The sequence below is a fragment of the Caretta caretta genome, chromosome 3 (assembly GCF_965140235.1).
Source record: "Caretta caretta isolate rCarCar2 chromosome 3, rCarCar1.hap1, whole genome shotgun sequence".
NCBI classification, from domain to species: domain Eukaryota; kingdom Metazoa; phylum Chordata; order Testudines; family Cheloniidae; genus Caretta; species Caretta caretta.
The window spans coordinates 120,741,622-120,756,136 of NC_134208.1; the positions used below are offsets into that span (position 1 = coordinate 120,741,622).

At 45.0% G+C, this 14,515-nt stretch overlaps 1 protein-coding gene across 1 annotated transcript in view; it reads left to right on the top strand.

Moving 5' to 3' along the window:
* The first annotated feature begins 966 nt into the window (after positions 1–966).
* The window catches only part of TULP4 (TUB like protein 4), a 297,688-nt gene continuing 284,139 nt past the window's right edge, over positions 967–14,515 (top strand). Inside the window, exon 1 of the mRNA XM_048844124.2 lies at positions 967–1,194. The gene's annotated coding sequence lies outside the window, so the exon portion shown is untranslated. The remainder of the gene's footprint in view (positions 1,195–14,515) is intronic.

Genomic DNA, 14,515 nt, shown 5'->3' on the forward strand with positions numbered 1-14,515 from the left:
TTTTCTCAAATGTTCCCCGAAAAAGTAGTTTCCAACTCTCTGGGTAACTGTAGCAGGCTACAATACGACCAGTCAGGGCGTTCCACTCAGGGCTTGTTTTCACTACTGCGTTACATGGGCACAGCTGCATCGATGTAGCATATCTGGGGAAGATGCACTATGCTGATGGGAGAGTGCTCTCCCATTGATATAATTACTCCACCTCAACGAGGGGCGGAAGCTACGTCAGTGGGAGATGCTGTCTTGCCAGCATAGCGGGTTTTAGACACTGCTTTAAGTTGATGATGTAACTTACGTTGCTCAGGGGGTGGCTTTTTCACACCCCAGTGACGTTAGTTACATTGACTTAAGCAGTAGCTTAGACAAGCCCTCACTCTGGTTTTTAACAAACCCTAGTCTCTCAGTTGCAAAAGGGGGCCTTGTGCGTTCAGGCGCACACACAGCTGAATGGGAGGTGAGAGGAAGGGAAACACAAAAGCAGGGTTGCAGCATTGTGTTGCTCACCATTGTACTGCAAGTCTTTAAATAGTTTGGGGGTGGTGGTTCTTAAAGCTCCACATGGGCTCAGGTTATCACCTGAGACTCTGAGCCCTCTCTTTTTTTTTTTACATGTAAGTTTCTAGCTCTGAAGGCAGCATGCCTTGAAGATGGGAAAACTCTATGCACCAACATCGCATACAAAAGACCCTCACATTATTTTTAAGTTTTAGGCCAATATGTGTTTTTTTTGGGGAGGGGAGAGTAGGCAGACCGCTGATTTCGCAATACTTGGCGTTAGCAATACCCGGCTGCCCCCACGTCCAAGTTTGCCTCTTGTCGTTGATGGCGGGCTCCTGTCCCAGGCAAAAGCCAGGCTGTTGCCAGGCAGCGTGGACCCATTTCCCGGGATGAGCCCTGGCACACCAGCCTCTCGCCGGCCTGACGCGCGGCCAGCCCCACCTGAACGCGGCCAGCTCCGGCCGCGGCCACTGCGGGAGGCCGAGGGGTGGGAAGGGCGCCGGGGCTCGGGGAAGTGTGTTGGGTCATGTGGCCGCATCACGTGGAGGCGGAGCCAGGCCCAGCAGCAGCCGCCTCAGTAGCAGGCAGAGACGGAGACGGGAGCCAGCCCCAGACGCTGGGCTGCGGGCAGAGGCAGGCTGGGGCTGGAGGGAAGCAGCCGGAGGGTGGCCGCCGCCTGCTCTGCGCCCGGGAGCGGTAAGCCGGGGGGGTGCGTGGGGCATGACCCTGTGCGGGGCACAGCGAGAGCAGCGGCGATGGCCAGCGCCTGGGCTGGAGGGGGAGGCTCGCCCCGGGGGAGGGCAGCGCCGGGGCTGTCTGTGCGCGCCGAGGCTGGAGCAGGGCTGCAGCTGGCGGGCCCCCCGCGCCTGCCCCCGCACGCGGCTGGGGCGGCGAGGGGGGATCTGTGCTGGTCGCTTCGCCGAGTTTGCCTCCTGTGCAAGGGGGAGAGAGAGGGGGGTGGCTCAGGGAGCAGCCGGCTCCCCGGGTGAGGCTGTCACACGCACCGAGGCAGGCGGCTCCGGATCTGTTTTTCTTTTGTTCTGGAGGTGGGTGTGAAATCCATGGGCTAGCCGCGGAGATGAGGGGCTGCTCGGTGCTGGGTGGTCACAGACAATCTTCTGCTTCAGCAGCAGCAACAGCCACCACATTTTGTTAGCAGTGTGATTTGGTGCTCCAAATTAGTGCCCTGGAAAGGAGAGACCACCTCCTCCACTCTCCTCGGACCACTGCTACCCAAACTAAGGGAAGGATGGTAGGAGATTAGTCTGAGAAACAAATTCTATCTACCTGCGGTTCTAGATGCAATGGACGTCTGGGTAGCTCTGTTTGGGTATTTCTCTTCCTCTAATAAACTGTATTGCTCCCTATGCCCTCATCTCTCTCGTTTAAATGGTGCTAGTCCCGCACTTTGCATCTCTTTGTAAGGACATTTCTGGTGGTAGCTTGCACCTAGAAACCGTGGGGGAGGATGGGATACAGTGAGCAAGCGGGTGCTTTTGTGCTGGTGTGTGTGGGAAGCTGTAGTAATGTGATCCTGTGTCAGCTCTAGTCTTCCATGCAGTATCTGTAACACTAGGTTTTTGTCCATGACCTTTTTTTCACTCTGGGGTTTTGAAATTTACAGAAGGATGGGGGGAATTTGCCTAGCAACTGTAATTCCTTTTCCTTCTTCTCTTTTCTGGTATGGGTATACTGAAGGGTTCAGTAAATGCCCATGTCCAGGGCACATGCTTGAGCATGATGTCCTGAAAAGTGAAGGAATTATTTGCCTGTTCAGCACTTAATATTTGAATACGAGGCCTCTAGAAGAGAGAACTGGTTTCTTAAATTTGTACATTAAAAATGTAACTGCAGTCATATACTCTTGTAGGCCAGTCCATTCTTCCAGGCTGAAGTATGCCTGTCCAAGGAATACCCATTCATGAGCCACCCCACACAATGTTTTCAAATTAGAGGTTTTAATAAGTGTTGTTTACAACTGGGGTTTGTGTGTATCAGAGCTGTAAACTAGAGAGAGGAATTTTAAATGCCAGACTTCACAGACTGGTTGTGAAATTTAAGATTAGAACTGAGAGAATCTGCTGAATGATATTCACTATATAGCATCAAAATAGCAAGTGCTTTACCATAATCCATTTTTAAAATATTTATAGCTTTGGAGATGAATATATGAGTAAAGCATGGATACTGAATATCTAGTGATCAGTTTTTCAATTTAAATAGAAATAGTTTGTATAAAAGGGTGACTTATGAATAGAATAAAATGGAGTTTTCATTAAATTAAGAATTTTGGTAGAGTTGTTTTAATAAAATCGTTAAGAGCTACTTTTTTTTCCATAACAGTAAAATCTTGGTGAACCTCAGAGATATTAGCTCTGGGTTTGATCCTGGAACCCTTAATCATGCCAGTAGTCCTTACTAATTGCACTCAACTGGATTACTTTTATGAGTAAAGGTTGCAGTAATGGACCTGTTTCTTAGTTTATAGTACAAACAGCAAACAAAGTGCAACTATATAAAATTGCTTATTTTTTATTTAAGGTGAGACTTAATTAGAAATGTGTCCATCAGTTTTCTGTGAAATAGCAGCTTTAAAAAAACAAACAGGTTTGAAATGTTTTGTGTTCTGGGTTGTAAACCTGGAAGCTAGCTAATTGCTGTGGCTGGCTTGTTCATGGAGAAAGACTTTCATGTTACACTTTAGTCCCTTTTGTACAGAGTGTGATAGTTGTTCTCACCTACTTAATTGTTGTTTGTTCTAAAATCCTTACACATATTACTATGTTTTAAATTACTGAATAGTTCTTGAAGTGATCTTCAGCCTGATGATGTAGTTCAGTAGGGGCAACATACAGTGAGTTGAGAGAAGGAAAAAATCCAAAGTTAAAATGTATGTTTAAATGATTCAGTATTAACGTACACCCACAAAAATATTAGTGTGATTTCAATTAACATTTTACAGATGATAAAACTGAGGGACAGAGAGAGATTAAATGACTTGCCCAAAACCAATACTGGAAGTTTGGGGCAGGGCCAATAATAGAACCCAGCTCTTTTGACTGCCATCCTTGTGTTGTAGCCACAAGACCATCGTTCTGCTCAATATAATCAGTCTTCAAATTAAAATCCGTTTACAACTGAATATGAAAGTGATTTTTGTGATGTTTGAAACAACATATTACCCCTGCCACATCCAGGCTGGAAGGAAAGCCTGGCCTAATGAGTTTTGCTAGGTAGGGCAGACTTCACTGCCTGATGGTGGAAGGGGGCACCATGGGAGAAGTGGGCAGAAGTGATCTGATCTTGGTGCTGAGGAGTGGGGAACTAGTTAAGAATGGGCCCCATTAAAGTACCAAAAGTAACAACGGAGCAGGCTGCCAACTCAGTTGCAGAGGAGCATGGCTGTCAAGTGAGTTTTGAAAATGGTCCTGAGTTCATTTGTCAGACAAAGGGGTGAACCTGGGATGGGTGTTTACTAGATCAGAGAGGCATGTTCAGCATCCAGCTAACTGCTTGTGTTCCCTCACTTCCCATCTTCCCTGAATCAAAGTTGTAAGGTGCAAGATTCTATATCCCTAGCTCTCATGTCTTCATTTCTCCTTTGATGTAAATCTGCTCCATGAACGCCTTTTGATGCTAGAGGTGTTACATATGTGTTCTTGAATTATTGCTCTGTTTCTAGCCATCACTTTCCATTGGGATATTTCTTACACCTGATTATCACTAAGTACAGTATAAGTGCATTTTAAGAATTGCTTCATTTAGGACTTTCTTGATGGTAAGATAATATCTCCCCATCCACTTGACCAGTAACCCTGCCAAATAAGGAAATTAGGTTGGTCTGTCACGATTTTTTTTTTTTTAATGTGCAGTTCCTTCAGTGGAACTAGTCAGAAGGCAGCCTTACAGCTGTCTTCATCAGTGCCTGCATCAAAGGAATCCTTCTCTGGATAGATGTGGGGCCTTTAGAGCCTTTTAATGCTGCTCCAGCCCTCTTCCTCAGCATAAAGGGGGTCATGAGGATCTTGCCCGACAAAATGAACTAGATAAAGCAGTTAAAACTGGTTGAGTACTAGGAAAACATATTTATTGAATACACGTATTAGATGAATATTGTCATTATTAGCTGAGCAATTATGTGATGAAAAACTGCTAAATTAGCTGAGTAATCATTGAATAGTATTAAACCAGCACCAGTTGCATGTGTTTCCAAGTGAGAATACCTGTAGCAACTTTTCTAGGAAGGCATGGGACAAGTATATAGGGTGGGGTAAGCCCAAAGATACAGAACTCCTGTTATGAATCCTAATCAGCCACGGTGAATAACAATTATTTTGTATCTCTAACAACTAAAATCTCTGTGTGGTACTATTAAAAGCAAATAAGAATTTTAAAACGGGGTGATTCAATCCTCTGCTTCTCAGAGCTGCACGTCTTCGAGAAGTCTCTGTCTTCATTGGTGTGCCCATCACATACTGCCAGCATACTGAAGAGATGTTCCTTTTTTTAACCAAGTAAATATCTGTGCAGAACATATCTAGTCCATAAAACTCTAACACCAAACCACATCATTCACCAGAGAAGCATGGGAGCGTTGGTTCAGGGAGCCTTCCTCCTGGAATCTCAATTGGGAAAGGGGTTAGTACCCCTTGTAGAAATTATAGTCTGGGTTCACTACTAGTGCTAGCTTATCTGTTGCACTAGAAGGCCCCACTGTCTTTACCTCCAGAGGTCTGCGGCTTCAAGAACATCTTTTTATTAATACAGAGTTTTGTGTGGAAATACTTGTTACTCTGAATAAATGAAATATGAGAGCACTGAGTGAGGATAATGTTGTTGTGGGGGGGAAGAGGGATTATCTGAAAAGTCTTATAAGAACAGTTTTGTTTTCACTACGAACTGCGTTGGTGGTTTTTGTGATGGTTATTTATAAAGAGAGCAGATGGCTGGAATGGCACTGGTGGGAGTCCTGGGCTGAAGACGACTGATGGTGACCTAAAAATTGCTTAAGATGCAGTACTAGGGTTGTGCAGAATGCAAAAACAAGTTCTTTGAGATTTTACTGATGCTAAATAGATTTATTCCCTGTGAGGCAAATAGATTTATTCCATGGGTTGGATAGCCTGCTTAGTCCAGGCTCTTCTTCCAGAGGCTGATTCAAGTGCCTTCTGTTGGGAGGAAACTTTGAGCTGTTTTATACTGAAAGTAGCTGTGATTTAGAATGAGATGTCCACTGCTGTTGGAACAGAGCAGGATGTTCTCTGTTTGAATTTATGCTGGTGTTGCTCACTGAAGTTCTGGAGGTACTGGGATAACTTTTTGTTCCACAGTCTGTGCTCTGTGTCCTTCAAAAGATAGCAGGAAAGAACAAGGACCTCTACTGGTGGAAATGGTTGACAGGCCCTTTTAAGGAGGGCAGAATGTACACTCTTGTAAGGAAACATACATACAAACTTTGCACATGACATCATTGCTTGACTATGATAGTCTGAGCAGCTGTAGATTTGTTTCTTGTCTTCCATTTTTGGTTGAGATTATGGAGAAGGGTACAGTGAGTACCTAGAAAGTTCAGATCAGCTTGTCCCTTGTTATGCTGACTTTAGTCCTTGTTATGACACTAAGGCTGTGTCTACACTACAGGATTAAATTGACACAAGTTATGCTGACAATCATAAACCATTATAATGACAGCACTTACGCATGTTCACACAATGCTCCTTGTGTCGGTGAAACGCATCCACAGTTGGTGCTCTAGCATTGAGAGCGAGGAGTGCACTGTGGGTAACTATTCTACTGTGCAACTTGTCATCTTCTGCAACTAGGAGTTATAGTAATGGGGAGTGGATCGCAGTGCATCGTGGATGCGGGCTCACCACCCCATGATGCAGTTTTTTCTGGCCCCTCATTCCATTGGCTTCCAACTGCGTTTTGTGCCGTTTTTCAACAGCCCCTGAACACAATGTGGCTGATCATGCAGTATTTCATGAGCTGCGAATCCGAACTGGAATTCCTGGTGCCTGCCCTGTTGTGTGTCATGGAAAGAAACAACACCAGGTTACTTTTGGTATTCAGAGAGCAGCTGCACATGGTGGACTGTCGCTATGGGGCTCAGGAAAACAAGCAGTGTTATGCACTTCTGGGATGACAAGCAGTGGCTGCAGAACTTTTGAATGCGCGAAACCACCTTCTGGAACTGTGTGCGTAGCTTTCCCTTGCCCTGTGGCTCAAGGGCATCAAAATGAAAGCTGTCCTCTTGGTGGAGAATCATGTGGGAATCCTTGTGTGGAAGCTGGCAACTCAAGCGTACAGGACCATTAATTGCATCCTGCTAAGAACTGTGACTCTAGGAAATGTGCATGAAATAGTGGATGGCTTTGCAGTGATGGGTTTCCCTAACTGCGGCGGGGCAATAGATGGCATGCATATCCCAATTTTGGCCCCAGACCATCTTGTGACTGAGTATGACAATAGAAAGGGCTACTTCTCTGTGGTATTGCAGGTGCTGGTGGATCACTGGGGTCATTTCACTGATATCAACGCGGGGTGGTCAGGGAAGGTGCTTGACACACGCATCTTCAGGAACACTGGCCTGTATAGAAAGCTGCAAGAAGGAACTTTCTTTCCAGACCAGAAGATTGCAATGGGGGATGTTGAAATGCCCATAGTGATCCTGGGAGACCCAGTGTACCCTTTACTCCCGTGTCTCATGAAGCCTTACACTGGATACTCCTGCACCAAAAAATAAAAAATTCTGTGCACAGTATTTTAAAATTCTGCATAATTTCTCAGAATAACACTGTGTAATCACAGACCAGAAAAATTGCCCCAGGAGTAGAGAGTTAAAGAAACCCCTATGACAACTCAGTTCCTGTTTCTCTGCCCCCTCCCTCCCTGAGCCCAGCTGCAAGGTGCAGCCCTACCCTCCCAAAGCCCAGCCGTGGGGACCCCCCAGCTCAGACACTCGCAGTCCCTTATCCTCAGAGCCCAGCTGTGGGATGCCCTCCCAGCCCAGACACTTGCACTCACCGCTTCCCTTCCAGAACTCAGGGATCTAGAGGGAGAACAGCCTGATGCTGGGACCTGGGCTTGTGTGGAGTTTCCTGTGTGCCACCTCCTTCCTTTAGGGTGTGCTGGGAAGTGCAGCTGCCTGGAACCCTCCAGTTTCAACTCCTCCTCCTGGCAGTGTCTTCTGTTTGCGTTGCTAGGTCCAGTGGACCCTAGTGGCAGCCAGCAGCACTGCAGCCCATTTCTATGGGCCGGGGGAAGGGAAGAAATTCTTCACAGAACATTAATTTCTGCGCAAATTCTGTATTGCACAGTGGGGCAGAATTCCCCCTGGAGTAAGCAGAAACCTTGACAGCAGCAAGGAGCGCTTCAACAACAGGCTGCGCAGGTGCAGAATGACCACTGATTGTGAGTTTGGCAGATTAAAAACTTGCTGACGCTGCCTTTATGTCAAGTTAGACCTCTGTGAGGAACCTGATCATAGCAGCCTGGTGTACTGTGCATAATATTTGTGAAGCTAAGGGGGAAAAGTTTCCACAGGGGTGGAGTGTCGAGACTGATGACTGATTTTGAGCAGCCAGATACCAGGGCTATTAGAGGGGCTATTTGAATTAGGAAGGCTTTGAAGTAGCATTTTGACAATGAGCCCCAGTAATGTGTCTATGTAATGCATTCAGCTGGGCTCTGTTTGCTTGCTGCCTGGAATGACCCTTGTGCTGATCGCTTCCTGAGCGTGATTTGTAACCTGCAAATGTGCCATTGCCACTGTGTATGAAATTCCAGCAGCAAATACCATATGTAGAAAGAAAATGAATCTTTATTTTTCTTTCTGAGTACGTTTTTATTAAACAGCAATAACCAATACACAGCATTTGATTTCTTGCAAGGGATATGCCACTTAAGAGCACTCCCTCAGTGTAGGCTCTCATAGCTGTGTACAAGTTCAGCTGTCCTTAGGAAACCTATCCGAAGGGGTGGTGTGAAAAGGCTTCTGTGAGGGGCCAGAAACATGCAAGGAATGTGTGTGAGGAGTTTGGGGAGGGTATGGAATGCAGTTCTGTATAGGCTGCAAGGGGAGGAGAGCACACACGTGTTCTGACTGCAGCACAGTGAGGGAGTTCAGCATCTCTGTTTGGTCCTCCATCAGTTTTATCTTTTGCTCCTCTCCCACTATAATATGCACTGGGTCCTGCTTCCTCTCTAGGCTACCTATTTTCAGTTTTTCATTAACTGTCTCTTTCCATGCCCTATGGTCATGATCTGGGGCATCAGACAATTGGAGCACCCCCCTAAACATGTCCTCCTTACTTTTCCTGGTCGCCCCCTTTATCTGATGGAGATGCCTTGCCGGTGTGTAGGGGGTTCCTCTCGAGGGCACAGCTGCAGAAACACAATAAACAGAGGCAGTGTTGTGAGTGCATTCACAGCACTGAATCATTTTATAGTTAAATACACCTCTTTCTCACTCTCCCTTGGCAAGCACACAGCTCAGCAAGTGCCCTCAACATGATGAGTTCGGCCCATGGGGGTGGTAAAGGTCCAAGATGGGGCAAAGAGCCTAAGTGTCTTTTTAAGGGGATCACTGCAAGCACCTACGGACACTATTGTATATTCTACCGCCATTTTCCACATGTGGGGTAATTGAAGCCATTAGTTCACTCCTGAGGGTAAAAAAGGATGCTTCTCCTGCATGCGTCCGGCTTCAGACTGGGTCCCTATGCTGCTCGTTTGTGTGCTGCTTTGGGCCCTGAACAAGTGATTGTCAATAGGTGTGGCAAAGTTTCCTACTGCGGGGGAAGAAACAAAGTGGCTTTCCCAAGGAACCTTCGGCAGAGGATTGGCAAGTACCTCCAGGAAAGTTTCCTAGAGATCTCTCTGGAGGATTCCCATGAAATTTTGGTGTGCATTAACAAACTTTTCTGCAGGGCCCCCACTGCATAGCTGCATAGGGGAACGGGAAGCACACGCAAATGCTGCTAGTATTTTACATTTCTATCCCCCAACCCTCTTCTATATAACGAAACAAAGGACAGCTCTACCTCATGTAACCAAGCAGTATCAAATCAAAATGAGCACTTACCAGAGTTTCCCCTCTTCTGTATCATGCGTGCCAGAGCTGGAGTGCTGGGACTGACTTGAACCCTCCAGAATTGAGAAGAGGTCCTGGCTTGCCACGCTACCAGATGAACCTGTCGCCTATCCCACCTCATCCTCCAACTCCATTTCCTCGTCCACCACTTTTGTCCTCAGGATTGAGTCTGCTGGCTACTGTCTCCAGACCCCCTGAAGTATCCACAGGGCTTTTGGTGGTGGAGGTGGGTGGCTGCCAAGGAAGGTGTCCAGCTTTTTGTAGAAGTGTCAGGTCTTTGGTGCAGCACCAGAGCTACAGTTTGCCTCCCTTGCCTTCTGGTACGTCTGCCTCAGCTCCTTGATCTTTGGACGGCACTGATGCATGTCCAGTTCATGGCCCTTCCCCAACATGCCACAAGAAATCTGCCTGTAGATATCAAAGTTCCTACAGCTGGAGCAGAGCTGGGACTGCACAGCCTCCTCTCCCCACAGACCCAGCAGATCCAAAAACTCTGGTGTACTCCAAGCAGGAGAGCGTTTGCTGCATGGAGCCGTCATGGTCAGCTGGGAAGATGTGATGTGAGCTCTCCATGCTCAGCAAACAGGAAGTGGAATTTCAAAAATTCCTGGTCCTTTAATGTGGGAGGGGCAGATGCCTGTGTACGTGGCTGCAGGGCAGTGGAGTTCGAACTGCTGAACAGAGTGGTCAGGATGGGCATTGTTGGACACCTCCTGGAGGCCATTTATGGCAACATAAGCAAGCGCAGTGTCTTCGCTGACAGTGTATTGATATAACTTGTTGCAAAAAGCACTCGTTGAGGTGGTTTTATTTTGTCAGTGTGGCAAGAGTATTAAATTGGCAGGAGGAGCATTGTAGTGTGTATACCTCCACTGTTTTGTCGACAAAACTGTGTAGTGTAGACAAGGCCTGAGCCTGCATTGATGATTGGGTGTCTGTGCTGATATTAGTGGACTGACCATTGATTGTGAGATGGTGTTGACTCCTGCTTGGGTTTGTGCGCAAGTAGACAGAGCTTTGTTCCTTTGAGTGATCCCAGAGAGTAATTACTTTTTGTTCTGAGGACTCTGGTTTAGGGTGGGTTACAGCTTGTCACCTCTCCTCCTGGGTAGGTTAATGTGTAGAGATGGCTTGATAGAGCTTCATTATGCTGATAATATTCAGATCTCTCTGCATTTTCATTACCCCAGATGGTATGGTTGAATCGTAGTGATTGTGGCTTGGATAGGAGTGGGCTGGCTGAGAGTCAATCCAGAGAAGACTGTGGTGATGCTGGTAGGATGGGGGCTAGTGGAAGCACTAGAGAATGTGGTAAAGATTGTATTGGCCCCTCTGAATGGGGTGTGTGTAGCTGCAGTGACCACAATGCTTTCTTTCCATCTGTCTGGTCATGAGGCTGTGACCTATTTCTTGGATTCAAACGTCACTCTCATCTTGCTTGCCTTTGTTGTTTAAGTTTAGACCTTTGGAACTTTGCTGCATGTTTTATTATACCACTACTCTATGTATCCACCACCATACTAACTTTTGTTTTCTGAATATATTGGCTTTCTTTTAGCAAAATCACTTAAACCACTCATCATACACGTGGTCTTAAAATTTAGCTTGATCCTTGTGCAGTTTTTTAAAAATAGATTTTGTTGTGCAGCCAAAAAGTGCAGGGCTTTTTTAAAAGTGGCTCTGCCCAATTTTCATCTCATTTGAATGCCCTCAGGGTTTACCTCCACTTGATTGATTTGAGAAATCCTAATGAATTTTGGGATCTCATTCAATGTTCGCTAATACGTAGATGCTTAAGTCCAGGCTGGATCGGGTTCCACTGTCGTTTGTATAGGGGAAACCCTGGTATTTGCATGACGATAACAAGTATTCCAATAATTACATTAGTGTGTGTTCTAAGCATTGCTTCTCCGTGGTCAGCACAATGGAGCTCATATCATCATAGCTTCTGGATGCTACTGCTATATAAATATTAAAAATAACTGCTAACCTATCTGGATTAGTGCTCTGAGAAGATTCCATTGTTTTTTTTTTTCCTAGTGAAATCACATTTCTCTCTTGAAGAGTTACACTATGATCACAAATGCATGTTATGCAGATCTACCTAATGGTTAGAGAATCAGACTGGGAGTCAAGATTCCTGGATTCTGTTCCTACTAATTTACTGTGTAATCTTGCATAAGCCTCAACTTCTCTGTCTTACTATATTCAGCTGTATAATGGGGATAATGCGTTTTGCTTACCTCCTATAGGACTTGTGGGGCTTAATGTTTATAGAATACTTTGGGATCCTTAGATGAAAGGTGCTTTTTAAAGTGCAGTGTTTTATTAAAGAAAATCCTGTAGCTGGGCATTGGTTCAAACACACGCACAACTGAAAATAAAAGATAAGTCGGCAAAGGTTTTAAAAAGGTATATAAAAGGAAAAATAGGAAAGGATAAGCGATATCTTGTTGCATGACTCCCTAGCTACTTTTGTCTCTATGTCATATGCCGTGGTGGTGTAGGCATGTTGGACCCAGGATACTAGAGAGATGAGGTAGGTGAGGTAATAAAGAAGAAGAAGCAGCAGCTCTGTGTAGCTCAAAAGCTTGTCTTTCTCACTGACAAAAGTTGGTCCAATAAAAGTTATTACCTCACCTACCTTGTCTCTCTCTTGTCTCTGTGTTGTCTGTTTAGATTGTGAGTTTTTAGGGCCTATATCTTACAATTCTGTAGAGCATCAGGCACAGCTATGCTGCTATAACAATAATAGTTTTAAATAAGTGAACATTGGTAATGATATATGTTTCGACAAGATGCAATGTAATTGTAGATATCACTCTAGCATTGATGCAGTTGGAAAACTGCTCTTCTGAAACGCCATCTGTTTGTGAGTAGATAGGGAACGAAGAAGGGGTTTCTGCATATTGCTGAATTAGCATGCTAGTTGCTGACATGATTGGGAGTTAGCAGTGACAAGATTGTATTGATCAGTCATTGGCAAGGATGTGTTTGTGAAGGAGAAGCTGATGGGACAGTCTTAGTGCTTTTCGGTCACTCCTAGCTAGTAGAAAATACTTATATTGGCCATTCATCTTGGTTCAAAGAAATATTCTCTTTTCTTGAAAAGAAAAGGAGTACTTGTGGCACCTTAGAGACTAACCAATTTATTTGAGCATGAGCTTTCGTGAGCCACAGCTCACTTCATCAGATGTCTCTAAGGTGCCACAAGTACTCCTTTTCTTTTTGCGAATACAGACTAACACGGCTGTTCCTCTGAAACCTCTCTTTTCTTGTTCACCCTGAGTGAAGCTTTTCGAGTTTGGATGTAGGGGCTGCCTTTATACTTTAAAAAAAAGTCATTGGTTATTGAAACTGAGAAGAATCAGGGAGTAATAACCTTCCCAGTGAACAGTTTTAGGGTGAAATTTTTCATTAGTACTTAATGGCTAGAGCAGATCTCGTAAATAGAGATTTAAAAACTGCAAGTGATGAGGAATTCATCCCATCCCTTGTACATTGTTCCAATGTTAACGTTTATTTTTGTTCTTTAAAATTCTGATAGCACTCAAATTCCTGGTCTCTCCTATCCCTAAAAGAGAACTGGAAAGATTTTGTAGTCAACCAAACTTTGTAACATCCAGTCTGAACTTTCCTGCTTCATCATGGACTTACTCTCATGCAGGATGGAATGTAAAACATACATCTCTGCAATATAGGCTGAGTTTGTTCAAGGGTGATAGCAGTTGTAGTGGGCTATATGACGCCGCTACGTATTTTGTCCAAAATTCCCATTATTGCCAGGGGTGCAAATTTTAAAAAATTTTAAAAATGGAACAAATTTTTATAGTGAGGGTGCTGAGAGCCATTTAACCAAACTGTAGAACTATATACAGTATAATGGAAACCACTTCAAGCCAGGGGGTTGTGGTAGCACCCCCAGCACCTCTAGTTCTAGCACCTATGACTATTGCTGCTGCCATTTCAGCTCCATAAGTAGAAGCAACGTTGAAAGCGGTAGTTTAGAGAAGGCTCTTGTAGCCATTGGCATTGTGTTAAAAATGCCTGCTAACTTGCTCTGAGCAGGTTTAGGTGCCACAGCGATTTAAAAAAATGTTGGTGGCTGTAGGACTCTGTTTAAAGGGTTCTGTAGACGTTTCTTTGAAAATAACTTGTAGTGTGTCCCTTAACGTGCTACTGTGACTTAGCAGGAAATGGGTTTCTGCTGCAGCTTACAGGTATGCAAGCTGGAGAAAGAAGGAATTGGCCATCTTTAAAAGAAGAGGGCAGACAGTAAGGAGAAAATGCTAAGAGGGGAATAGCAGCTTTGCCCATTGGTTTGTGAAACATGCTCAGTCATTTGGATGAAAATAACTCCTTTGACCAACTACTACTATGTCCCGTCTCCCCCCAGTAAGGGCAAGGACTTCAAGATCAGGGGAATAGTACTTTTAGATGGTGGTTCAGCTTTGGCCACGATCCCCTTAGAAAGGAAGTCAGTCAGTCTTTGGAGCTCCTGCCATGTTTTTGGAGATGGTTGAGATAGCACTGAAAACTAGGGAGGGGATCAAATATAAACTGTCTTCAAGGATGCAAAAATATTCAACGTCTTGCATTATTTTTAGTCAGTTTCCCCTGCTATGTCTCCTTGCTATGGTGGTATTGGGTTTCTCCCATTTACCCTGAGAACTGCATTTCTTCCTCATGATTTTTTTCTGTGGCCTCCCTGTTGCTCAGCTCTCTTTTCCTTTCCTTCAGATGGAGTGTAGGGAAGGTCCTGCTACTATAAATTCAAGAACCCATTCCTAAAGTAACAAGTCTGCTTGGCCTTACAATAGATTTCTGAATCTCCCAAACCAATATCAGGGGTCGAAATTCAGCAGTGTGACTCTCATGTCCCTTGCCATCCCTATTTGCACTGTTGAAATTCCCCTAAAGGAC